The sequence below is a fragment of the Lactuca sativa genome, chromosome 9, assembly GCF_002870075.4.
Source record: "Lactuca sativa cultivar Salinas chromosome 9, Lsat_Salinas_v11, whole genome shotgun sequence".
NCBI lineage: Eukaryota > Viridiplantae > Streptophyta > Magnoliopsida > Asterales > Asteraceae > Lactuca > Lactuca sativa.
The window spans coordinates 33,252,881-33,263,424 of record NC_056631.2 but is presented as its reverse complement, the minus strand read 5'-3'; positions in this window follow the sequence as shown (position 1 = coordinate 33,263,424).

Genomic DNA, 10,544 nt, shown 5'->3' with positions numbered 1-10,544 from the left:
TAGAAGAGCAACGACCTCTTTCTTGTAATACGAAGATATGTCATGATAACGTGTTTTGAGATTCATAACTTTATGTGGAAAGAGAGCTTAAGTAGTTAGTTTTTCTATATAAATATGATCAAACAGAAAGACGACATGAAATGAATATGTGTAATAGGATGTTGATTATGAAGATAATGAAGAGGCTCAATCGAGTGTAGCAGACGAACAATATATGAAAAATCCACAGGAAAAATCTTTGCACAACAAAAGAAACGATATCTTGTTAATTTAAACCGTACAATTTTCACGAAAATAAATAAATAAATAAGTTCATGGTAAAAAACTAAAGATGGTAATTGAATATATATAAGTCTAGGAGAAAACAATGTATAAATTTATTTTCAAGGTGTTAACTTTTTTTTTTTTTTTTTTTTTTTGGAGACGAGATCCGGACTTTTGTAATTTAGTCTAATATTTTATTAATACTTAAAGAATACTAAAACTGTTTAAAAATTTGAAATCGGAAGCACAAATCCCTATCATAATTTGAATAATTATTTAATATTATTTCAAATTTTGAATAAGTATAAATTATTAGATATGAAGTTTCCGAAGGAATGGAGATTGATAAGTATTTAATGTTGTGGTACGGTGATGTTTATTATATACTAAAGGAAAGTTATAATTAATGGACATTGATCTTATAATATAAGTAATCAAGTATTATAAATTTATAACATTTAATGCATGAATCGGTCTGATTAACTAGTTAGACTATTTTTGTGAACAACTTTTTACAACTTAATTGAATCGTCAAAAAGTATATATAAATAAAAATCTCAACACCTAGCAAGAAGTTTGATTAGCAAGACAAGAACAAAGTTATATAGACAGGAAACTAAATATCCAATTTACAACTCTTTTTTCTTACCCTTGTATATAAATAATTGAAAACGAAGTACATAATATTATCATCAAGACAACAACCATATTAGAGGGGATAAAAGTAATGTCTTATGCACACTAAAATAACCCATAACTAAGTGTTAACAATAGCTTACTATGTTTTGGGCATTGGCCTTAAGCTGCAACATAGCTGATAAATCATCTACGTTAGAAAATGGCCAATGGGGTAAGTCGTGCCACCGAAAAATTCAATCTTTCAGAGTATTGGTTATGGGCAACGGTGTTATGAAGCCAAATATTGTCACTTCACTTTTCAACATGTTATAACAAGAAGTGGGGGTGGTGTTTCCATGTTATAACATAGTGTTGGTGTTAAGAGGAGAGAGAAGGAAAAAGAAAAAATTTTAATTGGTGGATGAAGGAATAGCCAATGAAAGTAAATGTTTTATCTCGTCTTCGTTACCACTAGATATAACATAACACCCCCTTAACGAGAAGGGGGGAGGGTAGTGTTGAGTGTGTTAAGACGGCGTTATGGCCACCACCTCAGCTATAACGCGACCAAAAATTGGCTCATACCGTATAGTCTAAAGAATACGCAAAAGGCCAACATAGGAGGATGTGACTAACCGATTCAGATTAAACCAATCCCAAATTCTTTACAATTTATCAACAACCTAAGATATTCATTCCCCTTATCTCTTTACAATCCCCTAGACAAATTCTAAACTAACCGACCTAAAAACTTTGGTGATTGTGGTGACAATTGACGATCCTGAATTTTTTTCGGCAAGTTGTCGGATGATTAAAGTGGGTATGGATTACAGGGTTGGTTGAAGTTGCAGAAATCAAATGAAAATCACATTATTCTTCCTTTCATTTCGCTGTAGAAATCAAGTGAAATCACATGAACTTTAATTCAGGGTACTAATAGTGATGATGGTGTTTACAATCGGTAGTCATGAATAGCCGAAGACTTTGTGGGATAAGAATAGCCCTGTCAAAAATACCCGTTATCCGAATTACCCACCCGATTTTTTCGGGTAATGGGTAAATCGGGTATCGGGTTAATTTTTTCGGGTAAGTGGGTAACCCGAATTTTTTTTTCGGGTCGGGTAAAGGGTAAGTTGTTTGGTTTCGGGTATACCCGATTACCCGAAATATATATAAGAAATAATGTCCCTTTATGAGTTTATCTAACCCTCCCAATTCCCAAATCCCAATTTCCCTCGTTGAGGCTCGTTCTATTTTCCCCACGTCAAAAACCCTTGTACCTCGTCCACTCTTCGTTGGTATTCGTCACCAATGGATGACTATATTGAAGTAGAAGATGAGACTATTGAAATTGACAACTCAACCAATGATCAAGTTCCACAAGAAAAATAGAAAAAAAAAATAAAGAGTTCAACCCAATATCGAAAGTTTGGAAAGAATACTTGATATCTAAAATATTATTGAGTAAAAAATCTCAATGTTCAAAGTTTAGCACAACATACTTATTTCATTACATTTATTTTTAGGTGCCATTAAAAAATTTAAAAAAAATTTTAAAATCGGGTAATACTCGAATTACCCTTACCCGACCCATTACCCGAATTACCCATACCCGAATTTAATTTGGGTAGGGTAACTGGTAAATTTTTTTATATGAAAAACCCGAATTACCCGACCCGAATTACTCGAAACCCGAAAATTTTACCCGATCAACACCCCTAGATAAGAAGGTTACGGTGTTGGACTGTTGGTAGAAGAGGAAGGGAGTGGATTATAGAACCGACTTAATTTTAAAAAATAATATGATAATCATATAAATTTTAAAAAAATATAATTGTTAAAAATAATATAGCCTTTTTATATAGATTTGAAACAAAACCAAAGTATAAACACTATCAAAGTTATATATATATATATATATATATATATATATATATATATATATATATATATATATATATATATATATATATATATATATATATATATATATATATATAGGTCCATGTTCATTTGAGACCATTCTAATTTTATGAGACCGTGAGACCAAATCTAAAAATAATTTTAAAATGCAAAATAAATGGAAAAATCCAAAAAAAAAAAATTTAATATTATTTTTGGAACTTGAATTAACTAAAAAAAATAAAAAAAATTCCTTTTTTTTGAAAAATACGTGAAATATTCTAATAGAATATTACACTGACATATTCTAAAAAATAATTTTAAAATGCAGAATAAATGGAAAAATCTAAAAATTCTTTTTTTTTTTTAAATATTATTTTTGGAACTTGAATTAACTAAAAAAATAAAAAATAAATAAAAATAAATTCCATTTCTTTTAAAAAAATACGTGAAATATTCTAATAAAATATTACACTGTACATATTCTAAAAAATAATTTTAAAATGCTAAACAAATGGAAAACTCCAAAAAAAAATTTTAAATATTATTTTCGGAGCTTGAATTAACTAAAAAAAATAAAAATAAATAAAAAAATGCGTCTCACGGTCTCACAAAATTAGACCGTCTCACATGAACCTAACCCTATATATATATATATATATATATATATATATATATATATATATATATAGAGAGAGAGAGAGAGAGAGAGGTGAGTTCAATTGAGAAAATAAAAAATATTGAGAATGGAGGAATCATTCTCAGCCACTTATTTTATTCAAGCATAAAAAGACACGGTGGCAAACTTGTAAATATGAGAACAACCTTCAATCTCAAATACGTATCTGTAGTTCAAACTCATTCATCGTTCATCATCCAAATTTCTTCTCCAACTTTCAACAATCATCCAGATTTCTTCAATTAAACCATCATCAACATCATCTAGTGCTAATCAATCATCGATCTTCGTCAATAATCAACATGATTCAACAGTTAACAACAAAAATTCATTTTTTGTTCTTTTAATTCAACCTTCAATTGTGCTTGAATACGATCAGATCTTCAACATCTATGATTAATTATACTCCCAGCGTTATTAGATCAACATCATCGATAATCAACAAAAATCCACTTCATATCATTCATTCAACATCGATTATCAAATAAAACTTGAAAATTGAGGTTAGAAAAATATCAAATCATTTTTTTTTGAAAAATTTCATATAATTCTCTATCAATTTACTCTTTTGTAAGATTTAAATAGTCAAAATATCATGTTTTTAATATTTTAAAAAAAAGTTAAATTGTATGCACTCCAACTGTTTGATGAAATGCATGAACTAAATTACCACGTTATATTCATATATGAATATGTTTTCTCAGTATATGATTATTAAAACAAAAAACAAATATGCAAGTCTGTATGTTATTCATATGTGAATAACATATAAAAATTATATATATTTGTGAAAATACATTGTAATATTCATATGTGAATATACTGTGTAATATTCATAAGTGAATATATCATCTAATATTCACAAATGAATATACTATGTAATATTCACATGTGATATACCATGTAATACTATGTAATATTCAGATATGAAAAATATTATCTAATATTAATAAGTGAATATACCATCTAATATTCACAAATGAATATATTATGTAATATTCATAAATGAATGCATCGTTTAATATTTAAATATGAATATACTATGTTTATTATATGCTACATTCATATATGAATGATACTTAAATTGTAAAAAAAAATTAATCATAGTTTTTATTCATAACTGAATAACGAATGTACTGTAGTAAAACCTGATTCATTTTTATTCACTTATGAATAACGATAGCTGAAAATATAAAAAAAAAAAAAATTTTTTATTTTATCTTAAAACTATATCAATATGGATGTCTATTTGTAGAGAATAAAAAATCATGAATTTTGGTATATTTAAAATCATTTTTCGATAAAAATAGTTTCTTAAAAATTAAAAAAAAAACGAAAAAACTATGTTTTTGTATATATTAAGGTAATGATTAGCATAGTTTAAGGAAACACGTTTTGTTGGAAAACACATGTCTATTCCTTTTCCATTTCTGCTGGTACGACGGAGGCTTTTGCGGCAAAAATAAATGAGTGGCTGAGAATGATTCCCCCATTCTCAACCTTTTTTTTTCTCAATTGAACCATCCTCTCTCTCTCTCTCTATATATATATATATATATATATATATATATATATATATATATATATATATATATATATATATATATCCCTAACCTAATAAAAGAATAATGTTATTCTCCTTTTGACATGTGTCATCCTATTAGGCTTCATAATTAATGCATATTTTATTCTCTTTTTGTCATGTGTCACCCTATTATGTCTCATAATTAATGCATACCAATTGTCAACTCCATTTCAAATTTCAATTTTAAATTTTTCACTCTAATTACATTAAATTAATAACATTAGAATAAAAATTAAAATTAAATTAATACAAATTATAAAATGATATAATTTCACATATTTATTTAAATCAATGATTAAAATTTATATAACTAAAAAGATCTCTTAATTAATAACTTATTTAAAATAATTAATTAATAATTTTGAGTTTTAACTATAAAAATTTAATTAATTTTGTAACTGTGGTTCCACGGGTTATAAACTAGTATATATATATATATATATATATATATATATATATATATATATATATATATATATATATATATATATATATATATATATATATATATATATATATATATATATATATGACAACTTTTATAATTTAACTTTATATTAAATTGATTTATTATATATTTGAAGATCAAAAAGGTAAATCAAGTGCGAAGAGAGGAAAGTCTACGCGTAAGGGAATTAGGGAGGCATCATTGATTAGAAGCATGTGGAGGATTTTTCACCAACCGCGTTTTGGTTTCAATATTCTCCTTTATAAGCCCCAGATGTACTTATCAAGGGGAGCCCTCCACCTTTTAGCCTTTTAGGCACCAAAATATGATCATGTCAAATTTCACCACTATCCTTACTAATTTATAAATTCTCCAAAATTAGCGCAGTTTATGTATCATCATTTTAGGTATTCTGTAACTGAAAAATGTTTGTTGCGTCTTTCTTGTGCTTTACCTTCTCGTAGAATGTGAAAAATCCCCGTCGCCGATCCTACGCGACCCCATTTCCGTACAAAATCCCGCTGGTCCTCAAAATAATTATCATATATTTAATTATTTTATTTATTAAGATAAATATTAAACTTAGAGTAGTAGTTGTATAATATATGTAAAGTTAAACAAAATAAACAAGTTAAAAATACAATAAATAAGGTTAAATGAGGGATTTCGGGCCAAACGAGGCTAATTGAGAGAGAGAGAGAGAGAGAGAGAGAGAGAGAGAGAGAGAGGCGGGGTTGGAAGTGGTCTTCAAATTTGGGGGTGGGATCGAGGTGGGAAAACAAGAGAATTCGGGGTTGTAATCGGGATCGGTGGAAACAAATGAATTCAAGAGCGGGGAAAACTATTTTCATCCCTTTTGGTCTCGTTGACATCCATACGAATCACCATTGAATTTCCAAAGAGGTGCATGCTTTCTCTTCGGGAACATATGTTTTCATTTGTTTCAAATAATGATTAGGTGACAATTTTTTATTCAAAAACCAGGAGAATTCGGGGTCGTAATCGGGATCGGTGGAAACAGATGAATTCAAGAGCGGGGGAAACTATTTTCATCCTCTTTGGTCTTGTTGACATCCATACGAATCACCATTGAATTTCCAAAGAGGTGTACGCTTTCTCTTCGAGAACATATGTTTTCATTTGTTTCAAATAATGATTAGGTGACAATTTTTTATTCAAAAACCATGCAGTTTGGCGGCATTATTACAAGTTGATTAATGTTTCCTCCTAAATTAAATTGTGGAAACATGTTTATGGCAGGAATAGAATGCGTTCGACAAAAATAAATGATAATTTAAAGCTAGAAGTTGAAAATTGAAGGTTATACATTTTATTTGTAAGCGTTGTGACACAAGTAATTATTAGTTTTTCGTGTAAAAGTAACAAAAAAATATATATAAAAACTAAAAGCTAATGCATCCAACACAGTTTTTTTTTGGGATAATGACTTGAAAGGGTAACGAATTTTTGACTTTTTTCACATTTAGTCACTAAATTTTTTTTCATTATCTATTTGCCATTGAACTATTGAAATTGTTCACATTTTACCATTATGACCGGCTGTTACCGGTCATAAGGGTAAAATATGAACAGTTTCAATAGTTTAGTGGCAAATAGATAACGAAAAAAGTTTAGTGACTAAATATGAACAAAATCGAAAGTTTGTTTCCCTTTAAAAAGTTCAATAACTAAATGTGAACAAGCTTCCTCTTGTATTATATTTTAGCAAATTATTTATTTTTGTTAAATTGTAGCAACATTTGTTGATAAAAAAATCTATGAAATAAAAAAAAAAAAAAAAAAAAAAACAAAACCCTGAAAATATATTTAAAAAAAAAACAAAAAATCGAAACCGAAATAAAAAACCAATGGTTTAACATTTTTCAAAATAAAAAAATCAAAATTTCCAATCTGATTTTGGTTTTACAAAAAAATGAACCATTCTCACTGATGTGAATTATGACCATTGGTTTGGCATGCAGAATTTGTGACATCCCATGAATACGTAGTTACAGCATCGTCTGAACTCATAATTCATAGTAAGGGGTTAGAGTATCATCGCATGAATACGTAGTTACAACATCGCCTGAATTCGTAATTCATCACCTACAAGTTATGGGTCTGCTGGTGTTTCCACTGGGTTGTCTAGAATAGTTCGTGGTTGCCATCTATATTCTGGTAGATGACTACATCGCCACATTGTCGGTTAAGGTTATGGTATCTCCTTTCATCCTACATCACCTATTCATCATCATCTATTTACCTAATTATCATCAACTTTCTATCATCATCTATCTCTCAGCATTTTATTTCATCACACACCAACTATTTCATCTACCAATGTTTCATCCGCAACATATTTGTAGATATAAAATAAATATACCATTTGAATCTTTTAAAACATGTATAAAATCGTTCATCCAGCATAGACAACAAGTATTCAAATAATATGCACACATAGCACATAATTTATATAAAATACTTCATATCTATGTGTAAGATGAAAGTAACTATATATACCATAAAAATCCCATAAATGCTTCCTAACTTCAAACCCCAAGGTTTACTCTACTAAAGCTTCATATTCTCAGCTCTCTGGACCTAGAAGGGTCCAGATTCCTACCTTCAAGCCCCAAGGTTTACTTTACTAAAGCTTCATATTCTCGACTCTCTGGACCTAGAAGGGTCCAGATCTATAACACAAACTTGCAAAGGGGGTTTGAGGCATTCAAAACCCCAAAGATGAAATGATTCAAGCCCTCACCCCAAAAAGGAATCTACACAATAGGGAAGGAAAGGGGTTCATTTTTGTACCTCAAAATGAAGCTCCTTGCTTGAATAACTCAGACCAATAACCTTCCTTGGTCCCTCTTGCTGGAACTCTTCTCCTTTCTTGCAAAATCACACCAAAAAGCTCAAGATAGCTCTTCCTCTCACTCTACACACTTAAGCTCGCTAGGGTTCTCACTTATGGGAAAGGTAGTCGCAATTGAAGGCTATAAGTGCCTTTAAATATGGCTCAGGCCTAAAGATTTAGGGTTTCTGCCAACAACGTGGACTCGTCGAGTCCCTTCATTAATCCGAGTCATCAGTCGCGACCTTACTCGACGAGTTGAGGCGTCAACTCGTCGAGTCTCTCTTCTTAACTCAAAAGAAAAATACTTAAATTATGATACTTAGAAATCCGGATGTTACATTTTTTTTTATTTCATAGATTTCTTTATCAACAAATGTTGCTACAATTAAACAAAAATAAATAATTTGCTAAAACATAATACAATAGGAAGTTTGTTCACATTTAGCCATTGAACTTTTTAGAGGGAAACAAACTTTCGATTTTGTTCACATTTAGTCACTAAATTTTTTTTGTTATCTATTTGCCACTAAACTATTGAAACTGTTCACATTTTACCCTTATGACCGGTAACAGCCGGTCATAAGGGTAAAATGTGAACAGTTTCAATAGTTCAATGGCAAATAGATAACGAAAAAAAGTTTAGTGACTAAATATTAAAAAAGTCAAAAGTTCAATACCCTTTCAAGTAATTATCCCCTTTTTTTCTTTACAATTTGATTTTTCTTGTTAGCTCATTTCCGAACACACGCTTATATAAGTGAAAGTGGAAGAAAAAGTAGAAAGACAATTTCAGCTTAAACATAAGGATCAGGAAGTTCATAATTTTTTAGGATATGACCTCATATAAGTCAAAGTGTAGACTCAAGATTATGGTAGTGGAATAGCTAAGGTCTTTGGTTGTTTATATGTATATGTTAGTCTATACTCTATATGTTTGACACAAATCGTTTTAATACTATTGTCGGTTTTTGTATGTTTAAATCTGTAACACGTGTAAATTCAGGCTATACATAATAAGTAATAATTATTAAAATTAAAATCTTTGAATATGATAATATATAGCCGTATGTGCTGCAGATTATATAATATAAGTTTCGTATTAAAATTCACACGAGTGTTCTTCCAATTCACTCAAACCAAGACTCTGATGCCCACTTGTAACACTCATAAAAATCATGATAAATTTAAACTTTTTAAATACAACCCAAAACCATAAAGTGTTTACAAAATATTTTTCAAAACATTTACAACATGAAAGTTTCCCAAAATCATAGATCATAGCAAGAGGATGTGTATGATCATGCCTTCCCGCGGTCATCCGAAGTACCTGAAACATAACCCAAAACTGTAAGCCAACAGTTAGTGAGTTCCCTCGAAATACCATCACATAACCGAATAACATAAACAATAACAACATGCAATGTGTCCAAAACTAAAAGACTGGATTACCCCTGAGCCCACAACATAAGTCTAGCTTGCCCTCAGGGCCCACAGCTTATGTCTGGCTTGCTCCCTGACCAGATCAGTCCTAAGAATGAAATACCATCAAACCCTCAGTAGGAGTCTGGAATACCGCCCGATCCTCAGCTTGTATCTGGAATGCTTATGAACCCTCAGTAAGAGTCTGGAATGCCCTACTCGGCCCTCGGCTCATATCTGGAATGCTCCAGGGTTTGTTAGCTACCGTATAGAGCAGTACAACCTCAACCCAACACAATATGTCGATATACCAGATAATAAACATATACAAATAATCATGCAAACAGAATCACAGGTAGTCCTATAGATCTACCAGACTAGCATATTAATAACTAGCATACTCAAGTATATATATTCCATACTTAGCATAACATAGTATATCAACCAATGGGCCGACCTTGGTGCCTTCGACCCGCAAGTACAGTGAGGAAAACTCACATTGCAAACTGGACAAAAACTGATGAGGTCTCTACTCCGAATCTTAGCTCCAACCAATGATCAATCCCAATTATAATCCCAAATACCTAAAATATCCTTAAGGTCAAACTTGGTCAAAGTCAAAGTCGACTGGTCAAACCAACTGTTGTGATATGTCGGAGATGGTTGGATTGAGATCAAGGGTGAGAGTCGTGCTGGTTCCTTCTCCTGGTATCATAGTACAAAGGAAAGAGATGATCGTTAGACAGCGTCCGGGAGAGGCTCCTAGGACGAA